At 35.2% G+C, this 20,103-nt stretch overlaps 1 protein-coding gene across 2 annotated transcripts in view; it reads left to right on the top strand.

The window, feature by feature from the left end:
• Acss3 (acyl-CoA synthetase short chain family member 3) overlaps window positions 1-20,103 on the top strand; it is a 180,322-nt gene that overhangs the window by 26,189 nt on the left and 134,030 nt on the right. The window lies entirely within an intron of this gene.

Below are 20,103 nucleotides of genomic sequence, written 5' to 3'. Positions count from 1 at the left end.
GGGAGATAATGCTGTAGGGCAGGGTTTCTCCATATTGACACTACTGACATTGTTGCAGGAGAAGAAATATCTCAACTAAGGACCAGCAGGATTCTTGGCATACATGACAGAAAAGAATTTAAGTACATGCCATTCAAAGTCATAGACAGGTTTATTTAGAAAAGTAGCTACACATTCAAGGGAGAATGTTCAAAGGCATCAAAAGAGAGACGCTTTTGTTGAAAAGCAAGTAATATGCACTTGAGGGAGAATGCTGGCCATCTCCACAGGCACAACAGCAACCCATTGGTGTGGGGTATTAATATTTATAGAGGGTCCGTGCTAGGAGGCAGGGTGGAGCTCCACAATTTGCCCCCATTTTTTTTTTTTGCTTGTGCATTTTCCTTATTTTACAAGGGCAAGGGTCAAGGGCATGTCTCTCAAGCTCAAGATTTATAACTGTGCTTTCTGCATCTCTGAGGCTTGTGGGCATTTCCTTTAAGATTCAGGATCTCTCTCTATTCTAAATTTCTATCTCAGTGTTTTGGACCAGAAATTCTTTTTGAAGAGAACTGTTATGGATATTTTAGGGTGATTAGCTGCATACTTATGCACTGGATGCTAGCAGCACCCCCATCTCCCAGGTCATGAAGACTAAATATGTCTCCAAACATTGTCAATGTCCCCTGCGTGGTAAAATTGACATTGGTTATAAAGCAATGTCCCCTGGATGGTAAAATTGACATTGGTTATAAAGCACCGGTGTGCAGAGTCTGCCATGCTGTCACTTGGCTGAACAGAAGTATGGTAAGAAGGCTATGTGTTGAGTTGGGTCTTTAGAGTTCTGGAGCCGTGCCTTTTATTTTTTTCTGAAACATGCAATGACCTTGATCTCCTGGGGCTCGCTCTTGTCATAAAACTAAAGACTAAGAAAAGGGACACTGCAAAGCTTATCCAATATTCTTGGTTCTCTAAATCTAAAGACTTAACATCTTAACCATCTAGGTGGGGCTTCTCTCCAGTTCAAGGATTAGGAAGGGCTGACAACCTTGCAGAACTCAGCCAAAGATAACTATCAAAAGAACAGCCCTGTTAGAATGCTAGGGTTTGGAAGCATTTGCTTTTAAATGAAGGGTTTTTTTTTTTTTTTGAGTTAGATTCTCTGCTTTTGTCTATTGAATCCTACTTAAGAGTTTCATTTGGTTTTTAGGTAGCTTCACCCATTCTCTTGGGCTCTCTGAAATTATATTATTTTGCATCAGCATGTTCCTGTTTATCTTTGCAAAAAAAAATTAAGAAAGGCAACTCAGACAAAATAATTACCTCCCCAATGCTTGAGTTGTTGTAAACAAGAGAGAAGAGTTAAATCAGTTTAATCAGGCTGTGTATCAGACAAATTGCAGCAATAGTTCTCAACTTTAGCTAATTCAGACATCAAAAGAACTCATGAAAAGGGAAGAGTGAAGTACCAGTCTCAGAAAAATGGCATACCCTAGGGGAGAAGGAGCAAAAGTGAAGCATTAAGGAAAATCCACTGATTGTCCATTACCTTGACTTGTTGCCTTGAGTCAATCCTTCTATAGTGAAAGACAAAGCAGGAGCATCTAGTTGGACAAACTTATGTCACATATCTAGAGTACCAGGTCTTGGGCAGGAAAGAGTTTATTGTCTTTTGATTTCATTATGGGAATTGGGACTCTGTCTCCTTCTAGGACTCAAGGTAAATTCCAGTTTAATAATAATGAAGTTCAAATGCTAAGCAGCCCAAGACAAAGACAAAACAAAACTGCTCTATCTCATTTGGTATATTTATTGGTCTGTAAGAGGGAATTGCATATTTGTGGAATGCAGTATGCAGAAACAGAGCTCACAGTGGGCTGTAAGGTGCACCATTATCAAATGTGTTATTCATGTGAGGCTGAGTTTTAATATAAGAGATAATAGAAATTTCAGGAAAACATATTATACTTTGTTTTATTTTAGCTGTGCATTTTCTGCTTTTAGAAGAGGTGTACGGTATGGTATCTATGATTAAAAACTTGTTTCTATGGTTTGGGCATATTGCTGCAGTCTCGTTTTATGAATATGTAAGCCCAAGACATTTTTAAATTTTAATTGGAATACAGATTTGGAAGTTTGTTTACATATTGTAAAAATATTATCTATATCAACATCTTGAATTTGATACATACCCAAACATCAGAGTCTAAGAAAAAGCTTTAGAGAAACCTAAGATGAGAAGAGTTATTGCCAGTCTCATTTTTTGGTGCTTCCTCTTTAAATTCATTTATTACATAAGTGTATATGATAATTACACACGGATGTTTTGCTTAGAAGCTTTTTTGCTAACTCATCTTACTTTCAAATATTGAGTCTAGACTCTTAGACTCTTGACGTTTGTACTAGTTCACTGGTTTCAGTTTAGCCTGACATCAAAGTACTTAAAAGGACTGTTTCTCTCACCCGCTGACAGCCTCTGACTCTTCAGGCTTTTCTTCTCCAAAGTACTAAAGGAAGAACTGTTAGGAAAGAGAGAGAGCCTTGTGTGCTACTTTGATTACCTGCTCCCCTGTTCCCTGTGGGTTTTATTTCATCAACAGGGAAAGCCAAGAAAGAAAGATTTAATAGGTAATGCCACTGAGAACAAACAAAAAGAACTGCCTCTGTACATCACTTATTTAATCTCCCCTGTTTCATTTCTCCTGGGAGTTTCTGGCTAGGTAAAACTTGATTAAGTTAGCTAGCATTTTTTTTTTTTTTTTACATTTAGTTAGTGAAACAACAAATTGTAGGCTAAGTTGCCTTAGTGATGTGGACAATCTGAAAAATTTCCAGAATGATTCAGAAGCAGAGCTTTTGAGAAACTGTGATCTATTTTGTCAATCTGAATATTTTAAACAATCTTTCACCAAGGCTTTTGTATAGGGGGATTTCACCCCCATTTTAAGACCCATCTTTCATTCAACAAATATTTTTTTTTCATATGCCAAACCCTATGAAGAGCAAAGGAAGCCATTTCATACTGTCAAGGAGCTAAGAAAGCATATGTACATAGACCATTTCAATGTAAAACAAGGTACATGACAGAACTGAGTGCTACGTTCTGTGCAAACACAATGGGAAAGCAGCCGACTTACATTCCTTTATATCGAAATACTTGTGATAACTTACAAAGAGAAAAGGTGTATTTTGGGTCATAATTTTGGAAAGTCCGGGCCAAGATCAGGTGGACCTATTATTGCTCTGGGCCTATGATAGGTACATTGGATGGCAATGGCAGGGAGTGTGTGATGGAGCAAACTCTTCACCTCATGCCTAGGAAGCAGAAGAGAAAGAGGAAAGGGCCAAGGTCATACAGTCCCATCAAGGGCTTGCATCCCATGACATAAGGGCCTCCCATTAGGACCTACCTCCAAACAATTCCACCACCTCCCAATAGCATCACTTTGGGGATGAAGCCTTAAACACATAGACCTTTGAGGGACATTTAGCAAACTAACTGTATCATCACCAGCCCAGCCAGGGGAAATAGGATCTAGGAAGGCTTTTTGGAAGAGATGATTCCTAAAATCAATCCAATTCCCTTTGCTTTGTTTTTCCTTCTCCCTCCAGATCTCTTGTAGGTCATATTACCTGAATGTCATTTTCTGAGTGAGATCTTTCCTGACCATATTAACTATACATATTCTCATCTACAGCAATTGTACCTCTCTATTTTGCTTTCCTTTTAAATTTAGTATTTATTACTTATTATAATTCTTTACATTGCATGTACCTTTATGGCTTTATTGTTGCTTCCTCTTCCACTATTTTCAGTTCTATGAGGGCAAAGATTTTTGTTTGTCTGCAGAAGTGACTGACACATAGTAAATATTTATTGAATGATGAATGAATCAATGAAATAGCACTTGAAGTTTCTAAGTGACAAGTTTCTTTTATTGCAAGAAGTTCTTATCTTTAAATTATATCAGCAGTAGAACTTGATCATCCTTGTAAATAAATTGTAACTTTTACCTGTGAAAATCTTTAAGTTATTTACATTCAATTTGGTGGTTCACGATGAGAATTTCCTCTTTTAATATCTCACATGTAAGTGTCAAAAGATCTGCATTCCCAAAGACAGGAATATACTTAATGTGTCCCTCTCTAAGTGTTTTCAAATTATTTTGTTATCATATTAAATCACAGTGAAATAAAATGGATTTGTGTGTTTGTGTGTATTATAAATCATAAGTCATTTTTAGATATTCCTACATTGAATATTTTCTAAATCACTAATTGAACTTACCTCTGTATGTCGAGTTTACTATTTTTTATATTCCAACATTTATGAATTTTTATATTTAGTTGCAAAATAAGAAAGTTACATCCAAAGAGCATTTGAGAAATTTTCAGGAATGTATGTACATGAAGAAAATTGATAAAACTCAATCTATACTAAATTTCCTGATTTAATTAAAACTGAAAGTACCTATTATTTCTATTAAAGGTAATTATTGAAGTATAATTATGTTAGTGGTTGTAATTATGAAGGTTTAATAATTGAGAGAAGAAAATTACTCTGAAATCAAGGGCCATGGTTCATGAAAAGTTCACTTCGAACCCCTGCTCTTTGGACACTTGCTTCAAACCATGAATTCCATTTTCTCAGAAATGTCGTGGTAAATATTGTTTAATTTCCTCTGTCACTAATGGTAGTGTCTCTTTAAATTTTTTTTTTTTTTAGTTATTCATGGACACAATATCTTTATTTTTATCTATTTATTTTTATGTGTTGCTGAGGATTGAACCCAGTGCCTCATATGTGTGAAGCAAGCGCTCTGCCACTGAGCCCCAGCCCCAACCCATGGAAGTGTTTCTTTAAGCAAAAACTGCAACACAAAAAGCAGAGCATACAGAAGTTCAGCTGTCAGTAGTTGGCTGATTGAGAAAGAAAGATAGAGCTGTGCAGATGATAGGTTTTCTTCTCTTAAATTTTCTACAATAAAACTCTATTTAAATTATAGTCAAGTCCTCTAAAAATGTGAATATCTGTAAGGGAAATTACTCTTTCTATGCTTGGTAAGTTGACCAGTGATTCTAGTATGAAATAGACATTATAGTAGTTGTGCATTTTTATCTATAAGATGCAATTTTCGAACTTTTTCATTGATACTGGGGAGTGAACCCAGGGGCACTTCACCACTGAGCCACATCCCTGCCTTTGTTATTTTATATTTTTATTTTGAGAAAGGGTCTCAGTAGGTTGTTTAGGGCCTTGCTAAGTTGTTGAGGCTGGCTTTGAACTTGTGATCCTCCTGTCTCAGCCTCTTGAGACACTGGGATTACAGGTAAGGGCCACCGCACCCAGAAATTTTTGAACTTTTGTTTAAATATAGTATACACCCACATAACCACACAGAACATAAGTATAGATTTTGTTTGATTTTCACAAATAGTCCATTTCCCCCATCATAGAATATTCCCAAGCCCCCAAAGCCCTTGTAACCCTCCTTTAGTCATTTTTTACTCAGTCCCCCACATGATTGTGATCGAGCCATCTAAACAACTTTGATGAGTTATACCTGCTTTTGAACTTCACATAAATTGAATACCAGTACAACATGTTCTTATGTAACTGGATTCTTTTGCCCAACTTTCTATTTGTGCAATTCATTTATTTCCTTCCAAGAGGTTGTAGTTTGGTCATTGGGGTAGTATCTAGTTTGTGGTTATTACAAATAATGCTTCTATGAATATGTTTGTGCAGAGTTAGGTAATGTATATGCATTTGTGTTGGGGATGGATCTATAGATGAAATGACTGGTTCGTAGGGTATAAACGTGTTTGGCTTGATCAGATAGTGCCAAATAATTTTCCAGAGTGTACTAAAAATTTACAGTTCTACCTGCAGTGTATGAGAATACCAGTTGCCAGCACTTGGTATTGGCAGTAGAAAGTCTGTTTAATTTTGACCCTTCTGGCAAATGTGTGGTGATATTGTGTGTGGTTTTAATTTGCTTTTCCCTAATAACTGAAGAAGAGGAGCTCCTTATCCTGTGCATATTGGCCATTCATCAGTCTTCTTTTCTGAAGTGCCGATTCCTATCTTTGGTCCATTTGTTTTTGTATCAGACTGTTCCAGGCCATGTGTTCAAGTTTCGGAGAGAAAGTTTTGCACAACTAAAGAGAAGACTTTGGGCTGGGGATATTGCTCAGTTGGTAGAGTGCTTACCTTGCATGACAAGGCCCTGGGTTCAATCCCCAGCAGCACCACAAAAAAAAAAAAATCTTTAAAGAGAAGACTTTGTGAATATTTTTAACCCTAAATAAAAAATGATTTAGATTTTTTAGTGTAAGGGTGGTGTTTAAATTAACTTAAAAATCTTATGTTGAGAAAATATTGTCCTCTGTTTAAAAATACTGATAAAATCTGCACTTTAGTATTTTCTTGCCACTCTTTAAAAGCAAGTTGGGAAGTGATTTCTCTCTAATAGAACATATTGAAACAGGAAGCAAAAGCCTCACAATTTAAGACTGTACAAGACTGAGAAATATGGTGTTGTGTTAGTGCTTTCATTAATATTAAGAGGCTCTACTTAAATTGACTTGGAGCCATGTGGTCCAAACAAATTTTCCACAAACTCTTTCATTTTTGTAAGCTAGTCTGTATATTGCACTGTTATATAATGTATTTTAGCAGAAACACATTTACTTTTAAAGAATTTAGAATCTCCTAAATTCTGAAGTCAATTTGTATCAAAATTCTAACTGAAACTTTCTTTTGAACAAACTTCCAACTTAGTAAAATATATGTTTGATTCTCAGAGGATAAGATATAAGGAAAACCTCTACTAGATCAATTTCATAATAGATAATATAGGAAAAAATTAATAAAATGAGAAAACAACGATTTTGCATTTCTAACCTTCCCCTTTCCATATTTCAGACCATTTATTCCAAGTTAAAATAGTGTAAGGATTATTTTTACTTCAATCCAAAATAGTAACCATAGCACCAATTCCCTTGAATTGTCTCAGCCAGATTTGAAAAGACTATATTGTCCATGAGGCCAAGATGATTATTTGAAGTACAAACCCACTCTCTCTTCACATGAAGCCAGCAGCTATTTCAACACACTTTGAAGTCCAGAGAATTTCATTTAAACCTTTTCCCAAGCTCCAGGTTCATTTCTTCTTTTACTGTACTTATTGGTGTACTTATTAGAAAGAGTCTCCTCTAGGTAGGGGAAATGTTTTATTCATCTTTTTAACTTACAGAGTAGCTAATACAGGCCTCCTAGAGAGCAGGATTGTCTTATGCATTGAGTGAGTCCACACACAGAACATTCAATAACATTTTTAAGAAAGTAGTGAAAGATCTGATCTTTGATAAAGAGACATAATTTCTAAAAATATCACTTGTCCTCCTCACATTTGTAATTTTTCTTTTTACATTAAGAAGGTTTGTTTTCTAATAGGGTGACAATTTTCCTTGGTGCAATTCCTGACCCCAGAGATCTGTATTCCACCTCATTTAAAGCCTTTCTTATAAAATATATCTTACTTTGCCATCTTGAGAACCTGGAAATCTGGACCATGGTTGTTATTCTTACATTTGCTTAATGAATTTATTTTTATCATTTATTGTTAGGCATTACTAGATGTCTTGTCTTGTCTTTAGTAGGGCTCCACTCTGACCTTTTAGAAAGTTAAGAAACTCAGTGGAGCATCTAATTTGAATTTATGTTCTTGGACTGGAATGATGTAGTTAAGTTTATTTATCAAAACATATTTGTAAGGCACTTTATTTATATTTGATACCTCTGGGGACATCACGAGTTCTAGCTGTGAATGATACATATTCTTTGTACACAAGAAAATTGCATTCTAGTTGAGGAGATATAGTGAGAATAAAAAGATAATACAATACAATTTAGTGTAACAGTAAGTAAAAAGCTAGAGAGGTACCTGGGCTGAGGTCTTAGGTTTTTCAGGAAAAGCTACTTGTTACTGCACATATGAAATTTGAGCTGAGTCACAAATAAAGAGTGGGATGGACTCATGTGAATGTCTGAGTGACAAGTGTGACACACAGAGGCTGTGAAGCAAGAATAGACCTAGAACCTGGGGAGAGCCAGGAGGCCCATGATGGGAGGAGAGTGGGAGAAGGTGTGTGGGGGGGAGGTGCTGAGTCAGACTGTGGAGATTCCTGCAGGCCACGGTCAGGACTGGGTTGTGTTCCAAGTCTAACAGGAGAATTCCATATTGTTAAAAGAATCACTTCAGCTCCTCTGCATCGGGAAAGGTTGCAAGCAATGAGATGATAAGTGGTCCAGAAGAGACATGAATAGGCACCACTTAGCTGTATCTCCTTATAACAACAGCCTTTTCTTTGCATATGTGAAATGAAGGCATAAGGACACAGATAGACTCAGCATAGGATTTGGGAAGCTATTCCACGAGTCTTTTCTTGGATCTATGGCTATACCTACTAGATTAAAAAAAAATCTGATTCAGTATATTACATATCAACTACCTGTAAATGCCCTGCTTCTTCTCATCATTGGAGGGTTGTTTGTCTGCTTTTCAGTACTCCAAGGAATTGTTGTATAATTTTCATTTTTCTTGTATAATCTTAGGAGGGATGATTTGTTATAAGGGCCTTGGTTCTTTTTCTCTTATCTGTATGATATGAATGATTTTCATTATTAAAATTTGTTTATACAATCTTTTTCTAAAACAAATCTCTTAAATGTTGGTTGAAGGCTTAGTCGATGAAACAAAGATACTCAACAACATAGTGATTTGAAATAAAAAAATACATTTCCCTTATATAATAACGCAGATAATGAGGTGCAGTTTGGCATAACCCAATTTTGTTATATCTTCTCACACCTTCATCCTTGAGTTTACTGTCCTCTGCGTCACTGAAGCTGAGACACAGTCCAACACATGTGACTCAACTCTTAGGGAAGGGGAAGAGGCTATAGAGGAACAGAGAGGCTCTTTAGGATCTATATCCAGAAATATCATATGTATCTTCCCTGCATCTCCATTTGGCCATCGGCTGCAAGCAAAAGCTGGAGAACGTAGTGTAACCAGATGGATTTTGATAGGAAATTAGGAGTTTAGAGGCACAAATATTCTTTCAGTGCATAGACTAAACATATACAGGACCTTACATGTAAATAATTACAACTTATAGTTAATTAATAATGAGTCCAGGGAAACAAATAAGAGCTGAAAATGAAGTACCAGAGGTGTCATGTTAAAAGGTAAAGAAAGAACACTTTGTTCCGTGAGGTATTCTTCTGACAAATGTTGAATGCCTATTGTGTAACATTTATTGTATTAGGCAAGGAGGTCATAAAGATGAGTAAGATATGGAACCTGCATTTAAGGATCTCATTGGTTTTCCTGGTGAGAAAAACACAAAAAGCAATGTGACAATGTAACAATACAACTTGTGCATTGGTAGCATAGAGAAGGAATCAACCTGGACCAGCAGTTTTGAGAAAGAGCCGGTGGAATTGATGCATGAGCTGGATCATGCAAGGAAGACAGAAATAGATGGCGCTTGCATAGGTGGCTCTTCCTAGGCCTGCAGGGTATATTTCTAAGAGCTGGATTTGACATAATTAATAATAAAGGCATATACCCTGTTAGACAAAATTGAGTGCCTTTGCTGGACTTGTCTCTGGGCTTTTCAGTGAATTAGGGAAGGGGAAAAATGGATTGTCAGAAAGTCCAGAAAGGAGACAAACAGTTGTTAACATTTAGATGCAGCAGAATATAAAAAGAAAACAGGGAAGTGAGGAGAGTTGGTAACAATTATTCTTTTACCTGTTGGTTGGCACTTGCACCTGCATACAATCAGCAACGCTAGTACAGCTGAAACGTCAACAACTTTCAGTTTCTGACCTTTAACTAACAAAGGTCATTTTAAATTATAAAATCCTTTGACCTGGCATAACTTTTATAACAAGTGGAGGATAAAGCTGATTAACATAAATTGAAGAACTTTGGCTAAAGGAATGCAAATGAAAATAGGAGGACAGAATCTTGTTTTGATCATATGAAACAAAATATTGTCATATATGTCATTTTGTATTAGATTAAAATGTGTAGCTATGGAAGATGATGCTCTTAATTTTAATTCATTTGGCAGTTTTATGGTTCTAGTTAAGTACAATAAATTTGAATAAATCAATGGAAGCTTGTATTCAATAGAATTATTGTCAAGATTAGAGATCTGGGGGAAATTGATTGTTTATTTTCTCATACTATACTTGATTTAAAAACATTTCTTTTCCATTACAAAGCTGAATAATGTTAACTATATCATGTATGGTTTTATGGGAAATTTGATACATTTATGAATATTATGATAAATTCTTGGCATGTGTGATGATCTATGTTCACTCTGTTTCTTAGTTACTCATGTATGCATAATTTTTGTGAATTTTCTTCCTTTAAATGTGTACAGTTTCTTTGGTGGAAAGATGTAAAAGTTATTGGAACAGACCCAACTGTTGCAATGATCTCATGTCCTTGTATCATTTCTGGGGTGTTTTGCAAGTTCTCTATGAGTCCTTCACATGTATTGATTGACTTTCAGAATGTATTGACCAATGAAACCGTAAAGGTTAACAGGAACATAGCCCAGTGCTGAGAAATGCTGTGTGTGTACCTACAGTGGTTGTCATAATTTATGTACTATCTATACAAGTGCCAAGGGTGTTTAATTATAGCTCTAGTTAAATAATCAGTGTAGAATTCACCTAAAGGATGCATGGTTCCTGTTGACATCTTTCACATCTTTTAATTTTTCCTTTCTTTAAAAGAAAAAAGAAATCTGGAAGATTACTTTAACAGTCAGTTCCCCTCAAATTTGTGGGACATAAAAAGATTTGTGGGACTTTATAAAAAAATAATTCTTGTATACTTTTGGTATTTACTTAAATTATTGTTATTTTAATGAACAATTAAACCTATACCTTCATATCTTTTCTTTGCACTACCATACATATATAAAGCCAGATCTGATTTATAATGAAAACAAACTTACAAAACAAGCCAATTGAGGATACTAATTTGATATAGTTAATGTGTTGTTTTGCTTGAACTGAATGACTGATTACAATGTGCATATAATGCTGTGGCCCTGGGAATTCGAGTTTGGTGACATGGTCCCCATGATGCCTCAGTTCTAATATAACAGATTGGTAATTGAACTTTTACTAGTTCAATTATACAGTGTACTGTGATGTCATCTGCCCTTTACTTAATATGCATGAGATTATAAAAACAAACACAAATTATCATAGTGAATTTGCATTGGAGTCTAGATAATCCAGAGTAATGCTATATTAATTTTTCAAATTATCATCAAAATGAAAATGCAAAGTTTAAGAATTTTCATGGAGAACTCCCAGGCTCTGAAAACATCTCTACAGACCCCAGTTTGAGAAACACTACATTAAATAACTTATTAGATTGAGAGGAAAGGGATCAGTCTTTAATTAACAGCATGAATTAATGTTACTTTTTAATATTCTCCATTAGCCATTCAATGCAGTGTATATAGCAGCTACACAGTGATTGTTTTAAAATAATAACTCTGTTACACATTTTGAGTGCTTACAGTAAAAACAAATAGGTGGGCCAGTTATTATATCACAGTCTTTCTGTTCATCAAAGAATATAGTAGCTTTGTCTAGACGACTTATACAAATTTCTGTTTAGTTGCATATACTCTTTATTAATAGACTATAGTAGATTCTGTATTTTTTTAAAATAAGTTTTGAAAGTTTGCGTATTGGTCACATTTTACTACATGTTTCAGAATACTTATATAAAGGCAAATGAATGCATAATTGTGGAAAGTGACAATTATGAGTGTGAATGAGACAGACTTGACTGTAATCCATATCTACTGTTTTTTCTCTCCCTTCTTTTACAATTGCAGGTTAATCCTTTTTTTGTACTGTGAAGCCATTCCTACACATTTTGTTAGGACTTTGGTTAGCCCCTTACATACCCATGTTTTTGCCAGTTCTGCCTCTTAAAAACATGCCTGTTACACAGGAAGATGACTGTAGATAAATTTACCATACTGTACATTTTAAAAAGCCAGAAGAAAGGGTTTTAGATGTTGTCACCATAAAGAAATGATAAACGTTTGAGGAGATAGATATGTTTATCCTGATTTTAAACATTACACGGTACTTATATGGATAGAAACATTACGTGGTACCTCATAAATATGTACAATTTTTATGTACCAGTTATAATTAATTTAAATTAAAACAAGAAAAAAGCATGCCTGAATCTTTCTACCATTAATTTCTTATCTATTTCCCTTCCTTGGTTTACTTTGAAATAATTGTCTATATAAGCCTTCTCTTACTTTCTTGTCACTTCTCCCAAACCTAAAATATGCTAATTCCTCTGAAACTGCTTTAACTAAGGTAATTAATATGACCTTATTAATCATTCCAGTAGACATTCAGTATTTTACTTCTTTATCAGGCCTAACATTCTTGAAAATCGACCATCTTTACCCACTCCTGCTATTCCACCCTGCTTTCTTTTTTCCTGACCTTGCTGGCCATTTCGTTGATCCTCCTTCTTAAGTGCGGTTTTCTGTGCCCATTTCCTCACTGCCTGCTCTTTCTAGGCCCCGTTCTCTTTGCACTTTGCACATCCTCCCCTGGGCCATTGCATCTGCTCCATGCCCTTTGTTTGGTAACAGATTATATATACATAGTTCGGTATCATCAGCCCCTGATGGATGTGATGGGTGGTCACTCCTGATGACAGCACTGCCTATTCCCACTCTTTATCACCAGCTCACATTCTTCTGAGGGTATTCAGAACTTGGATAGGACTTATGAGTCCATATCTATCCCTGGTTGTTCCTCTACCACTCAGATTTAGACATGTCCAATCCCGCTTTCCCTCCTGAGTTTTCTAGTACTGTGAATTGTATCATTTTCTAACCAGTTGCCAAAACCAAACCTGGACCCACTCTTAAACTTCCCTTTCTCCTACTTCCCGTATCCATCCATCATCATTTACCATCCTTGCCACACTGAATATTTCTCAAATCAGTTCGCATATTTTTATTTACATTGTCATAGCCCTAAATCATGTAACAATTATTACATTTTAGAAATATGGAAAGCTCCTATTTTTAAGGAGGACTTACCATTTTTCAAGTATTTCCTATTTTCTGTGGATTGAATATACATTGTGTCCTGCAAAGGTCCATGTATTAAAGACTTGATTCCCAGCGTGAGACTGTTGGGAGGTTCTTTGGGCATTTAGGAGGTAAGGCTAAGTGGGAGATTCTTTGGTCATTGGAAGTATGCCCTTGAAAAAAATTGTGGGACCCTGGTGTCTCCCTCTCATTATGCTTTCTGGCTGGTGATACAAGTGATTTCTCCCCAGTATGCTCCCACCCTGATTCCACCTTGTCTAGAGGTCCAAAGCCCAGGAGCTGCCTGATACTGAACAGGAACAACCAGAACCTAAAGACAAAAATAGACCTTTTCTCTTTATAAGTTAATTGCCTTTGGTATTTTGTTTTACTAACATGAAGCTGACTAATGCAACATTGTTCACAGGAAGAGTTTAAACTCAATAGATTTTAACAAGTCTCTGTATGGCTATCTGATGTTGATTCTCTTTCTGATGTTTAAGTCCATCTCACATCCCTCTTCATGCTGAATTTTGGTCATATCCATTCTAAACTGTCTTTAGTTGTCAGCCAAATGGCACCTGCCATAAGGATTAGGGCATTTGGCAGAAATTATCAAGTAGGTGAAAGAAGGAGGAAGTCGTAATTACCCAATTATTAATACCTGGTGTGGACACATGTTAAAATGGTAAAAAAAAAAAAGGAGGCAACAGTTTAAGTATTCTTTATCTATATGCTTTTACTTTATTACATGCAGAGTAGTCATGGTGTGTGTTAATGATAGCAGTCAATTTTAGTTTCCATTCTTTAGACCTTGGACTTTCCCTTGATATAGGATTATTTTCCCTGTCAACAATGGTCTATTATATATGCAAGCACTGTTTTAATATATACAAGGTGTTCTTTTTAAGGTTTAAGAAATTTTGTTGTTATACTTATAAATTTCAACATATGAATATTAAGGAAATGAAAGCACATATGCATAGAGAAATATAGGATTGAATTAATTTTCTGTGAAATATAGTCTGAAAGTCACATTAGTTTTGAAAGCACAAAGATTATTGAAATTGCAATTATTTCAAGCTTGAACTAAATGAATTAAATAATTCTCCATTTCACTTTGGTTGTGAACACATAGTCTGAAAATGACCATATATTGATTGAAACCACATGTGAAGAAATGGAAATGAGAAAAACAATTGTTTTAAGTAGTAGTATTTAGCCTGTCATTAGGAGAAAATTATTTGACAAAAAGAAACATGCAAGTAAATGCTTTCTAGACTACTCTCAGATAATTGTTTTAAATATAGGATAATATTTTATAATTTTCTTCCAAAATTTAATGAATGCCATTTTTAAATATAATAGTTATATTGTTTTCTGTTTTTTAGATAAGTAATATATTTTATTTTTGAACATAAATGATATGGTTTTATATTTTGAGCAAAGATTTTTTCTTCTTTTAATTACATGACTGTTTTTTTCCTGCTATTAGGTGGCCTATTTCACAATTAAATTGATTTAGTACTTTAGAATATTATGTTTAAATAAATGTTATTTCAATCTTGGGTCTAATAAATTGCCAGTGTCATTAAAAAATTACATTCCTAGAAGCTTCTTATCTTGTATGAAAATAATCACAGGCCTGAAAGATTTTCTCTCAAAAAAGATAGTTTTAATATAATTTCTGAGCAGGTTTTAGAAAAGTTGATTCTTCTCATAGATATTTACCTGGATGCATAGTTGGCACATAGCCTAAAGGAAAACCTATTCACTGGGATTGTTTTGATGAATTTTTGGAGGGTGCAAGTAAAGCCAAAAAAAAGTGAGTGTGTGTGCATGTGTGTGTGGGTGTGGGTGTGGGTGTGGGTGTATGATGTGAGATAGTAAATGTACAATTAATGTAAAATTTAAAAAGTAAGATATATTTCAGTTTCTTTCTATGGTAAATTATAGGTGTTCTCAAAAACAGGTCCTTTATTCCCAGTATTACTAAGCTGTTTCTTCAGATACTGTTTTCTAAATTAGTTATATTTTTTGTCATTGATTAGATAAGGGATTCCAATGTATTATTTTTGAGGATATGCCTTCCCTTGTCTTCTCTTTCATATAATTTAATTTGACATTGTCCTATGGTTGCTCATGATTGCTGATTTTTTACTAAAATTTGGATACTCTTTCATTTTTCTATAAGCATGAGTTTGTTTAGATGGGCACACTTGGCTATTTGTGAAGCATGTGTAAATTTATCCTATAGAACATCACCTTTCGTCAAGTTTAACGTTTAATGTGTATATCATTTTATGTTATATGTTTCTATGGCTCCATTTCTTATTTTATCATTATAATTTATTTATGTAATTCCCTCCACCCATGACTCCAAATTTCTTTGGTTTAAAGACCAACCACAGGGCTGGGGTTTTGTCTCAGTGGCAAAATGTTTGCCTAGCATGTGTGAGGCACTGGATTCGAGGCTCAGCACCACATAAAAAAATAAAAATAAAAAATAAAATAAGGGCTGGGGATGTGGCTCAAGCGGTAGTGCGCTCACCTGGCATGCGTGGGGCGCTGAGTTCGATCCTCAGCACACATAAAAATAAAATAAAGATGTTGTGTCCACTGAAAACTAAAAAATAAATATTTAAATATTCTCTCTCTCTTTAAAAAATAAAATTATTAAAAATAAAAAGGCCAACTACATCTTCCTTATTTTTGTATCTTCAGACTTTACCTTAGTATAGGAACCATAGCATATATTATGAAAGTTGAATCAATGATCGGATATTTGCATAACAAAATGTCTTTAAATTAGCACCAAAACAGTGATTAATTTATACAATTTCTAGTGGGAAGAATGGAACAGCATTGTAACTAAGTAAATATGTACATTCATTTTCTTTCTTCAGGTTTCCTTTACGGCACAGTTCTCCTCAGACTAGCAGTGTAATGACCCATATTGGGTGCATGACATATCTATTGCTCTTGATGGCAGATTGAAAGTAGATTTTGGAGGTCTGTGCCTCATATAAAACTATCAAACTTTTGATACATTAAGACATAATTATAAGAAGATGCAAAAGTGAGTATGGATTGGTTAAATGGTCCATGATTTAACATTGCCCTTCAGCTGAAAAGCCATAGTTTAAAATATTTCCCTTCGGATAATAGAAATTGCAAATCTACATTCAGACATCCATGGGAGGATAAGAATATGTCATTAGGTAAAAATAATATATATTTTTCTTCTCTTTGATAATTTTCCAACTGAAACTGATAAAAATTCCAGAACCTTAAACTCTGACGTAGAACTATTGAATGTCCTTTTTTGTTGAAGGTTCAAAAGAACTTCGTTTGATCATTATACACTCTTAGGTGACTGGGACTTCCAGTTTTTTTCATCTTATAGCTCTGTGTTGCCTACATATAGTCTAAATGATTTCTTTTGCATCTCAGAAAAAAAAAAACCATCTATTGTTTTGTTTGGTTCTGGAATGTTCTCCTAAGAAAGTTCCTGTATTGAAGGTTTGGTGTCCAGCTTATGGTGTAATTGGGAGGTGGGAGAAACTGTAGAAGGTGGGCCTTAGGTGGAGGAAGTAGGTCCTTGGGGTCAAGTTCTTGAAGGGTACATCTTGTCTCCTGTTTCTCTCTCTCTCTCTCTCTCTCTCTCTCTCTCTCTCTCTCTCTCTGTCTCTCTCTCTCTCTCTGCCTCTCCTCCTGACTGTCATGAGATGGGCATCATTGCTCTACCACATACAACCCACCATGATATTCTTCACCCTGGCCTAGAAACAATGAATCCAAGTGACCTTGAACTGAAACCTCTGAAGCCACAAGTCAAAATAAATACTTCCTCCTTCAAGTTGTCTATCTCAAGTATTTTGTCACAGTGAAGGAAAGTTGATGAGCAAAACTATAAAGTGTTCTGTTCTGGGTTCTCATGTTAGCCAATTCTAGATTTAATATTAATAAGTAATATTTTTACATTAAGTATTTTCAAATAAATAGATATTAAATCAACACTTATTTACTTTCTCTTGGTATGAATTAATACCTTGTCTTTTCTCAGTCCATTTATTAAAAGTCTCACCAGAATTATATTTTCCCATAAATTTTCTTACATATATTATCTATATGCATATCACCCTTTCTATCCATCTAAATTTACAAGTTACATTGTGAATTTTTATTGGAGTGAAATTTAGCTCTGGAAACTCCTGAAAAAGAAATGCATATTAGTCATGTAAAACTTTTGTTGTTAGACTATCTCTAATGTGGATATCATGGTCAAAATATTGAAATATAACTCGAAGAAGTAAGGAAAAATTGACTCCATCTAGTGGTCTCATAGAACTGTTGCAGCCTAATTTGACAAAGTTGTTTTCATGGTGCTGGTTGATAATTCAGATGTCTAGAGAAGCTTGAGCAAATAATATAAATGGAAGAAATATCAGTTGAGAGAAACGTCAATTATTGGTACATATTACATTTTTTCTACAGTTATGGAACTGTGGTGTAAGCATGCAACATAAAATATACATACACAGGATGTAGAAGGATAGATTTCAAACTTTGACTGGAAAGCAAATGCAAATTCTCTATGATAAACACCCCTATGAATGGTAGTTCTATAGCAATATGCTCAGCTAGCACAAGGTTTCAATGATTATTTATCATTCTAGAACACTGACCTGGTTGTGCTAGACCTTTCATTTTTTTTCAAGAAAACATGATTCTAGATTTGTGTATCAGTCTATTTTGTGTTACTATCACAAAATACCCAAGGTTAGATACTTCACACATAAAAAGTGCTTATTAAGCTCAAAGTTTGGAGATTCATGTGTATGGCACCAGAGTGCTTGGTTCTGGTGAGGGCCTTCTTGCTACATCAAAACATGGTAGATGGTATCATAGAAAGAATATGTGTGAAAGAGAGAGAGCACATGGACAGAGAGGAAGTAAGAGAGTCAGAGTCCAGGCATATTCTTTTCATAACAACCTGCTCTCGCAGAAACTAACTGCAGTCTCTTCAGGACTACATTACTCTTTCCTGTGGGTGATGCCTGCAATGACTTAGTTGCCTCTTGAAAGTTTCAGCACTTCTCCATATTCCCACACTGGGGACCAAGCTTCCAGCACATGAACCTGAGGGATGCTCTCAAACAATCTCTAAACCACAGTGTATATGAGACCTACTAAATTTAATATGCCAGCTTATTTTTTAAGATGTGATGTGGCCTCAACTTAAATAGATCTTGAGGTCATGTTTGCCCTATGGCCCATAATTTTGATGTATAAGTTGCAATAATAGGTCTTAAATTTCTTGATTTCATTTCTCAAAGGACAGAAGAGGTATGGGCATTTTCCAGAACATTCAACACTAGGCAATGAGACTGGAATACAAAGCTACTTGGTCATTGCTAGGTTGAGTCTTGGTTGAGGATTATTTTTATTCAACAACAGGCACTATTCAAAGTGTTAGAATTATAGCTGTGAATAAGCAAACTCTTTTTCCTTTGTCTCTTTTAGATTCCTACCTTAAATGGGGAGCTCATCAATGTCATCACAGAGCATGGTCACTTTCTGCAGGGAATATACACTGGAATGTTTGGCTATAATTTCCTAGCATTAATCTTGGTTCTTGGGCACCATATAGAATTTGTTCATGATTTATATTTCTTTTTTTAAAGTTTTTTATTTGTTTTAATTAGTTATACATGGCAGTAGAATGCACTTTTATACTTTGTTATATCATACATAGATGGGATATAATTTCCATTTTTCTGAGTATACAGTCACATATATACATAAAGTAATAATGTCTGCTTCATTCTACTATCTTTCTTATCCCCACATCCCCTGCCTTCCCCTCCTTTCACTTCCCTCTACCTAATCTAAGGTAACACTATTCTTTTTTTTTTTTTTGCATTACAATTCTTAATACACATATATACAATTTTTGTATCTCTCTTTGTATATAATGTATATTGACACCCAATTCAAGTCTTCATACATGTACTTTGTTTAATGATGTCCATTATGATTTATATTTCTTTGGGATACTTTTCTTGCAATTTTCTGTTGGACATTTTGAAGTTCTTTTTATTTTTTATTTTTTATCAGTTACACATGATAGTACAATGATCTTGACATACCATACATTTGAGTCAAATGGGGTATAATTTCTCATTTTTCTGAGTGTACAGGTTGCAGAATCACATTGGTTATACAGTCACGTATATACATACAGCAATACTAGTGTCTATTTTATTCTGCTGACCTTCCTATCCCCCCTTCCCCTCCCTTCCCCTCCCATGAAGTTCTTAAACATAGCACTCAAATACAGAGTTTGCAGTATAGGGAAGAATAAATCAGTGAGATGGTATTTTACTTTCTCTCTTTCATCAGATGGTATTTTACTTTCTCTCTTTCTTAACCCTGCCCACACCTCCCCCCTTCTACCCAGAGACAGTGAATAAAGAAAGGAAAATGGTCAGGATTCAGAATTCCTTAAACTTCTTCAGAAAGTGGGAGAGATTGAGTGAAATAAAAGAAATCACAAATAGCAAGTGGCCCAATTCCTTCTCTCAAGCTCCCTCTGTCATTATGTTGGACAGTCACATTTAAAGGCAAGCAATAGTCCTTCCATTGGCTTCCTGGGCCCCTGCAGACCCCTTGAGCTGTCTGCCTGATCCACAGCTGCCTTCTCACTTGTTCATTCTCCTGCCTCTGGTCTCTGTGCTGCTCCTTGGATCTCCCATGATTCCCCTTCCCTATTATACTTTTGTGCTCTCATTCCCACTGCCTAAAATAATATTGATCCCCCGAGATCTGCTTATTCTCAACCCTACATGTCTGTGCTAAAGTGTGACTTATTTGCTGAAGTCTCCCTGGATTGTCCCATTGACAATGACATCTGCCCCTTACCCAGCACTCCCAACCCTG

This window comes from Marmota monax, unplaced genomic scaffold, assembly GCF_021218885.2.
Source record: "Marmota monax isolate L192 unplaced genomic scaffold, Marmota_monax_Labrador192_F-V1.1 WCK01_AAM20220418_F8-fsc00146, whole genome shotgun sequence".
Lineage (NCBI taxonomy): Eukaryota > Metazoa > Chordata > Mammalia > Rodentia > Sciuridae > Marmota > Marmota monax.
The sequence above is the reverse complement of the archived record's forward strand: the minus strand, read 5'-3'. Positions and strand labels throughout refer to the sequence as shown.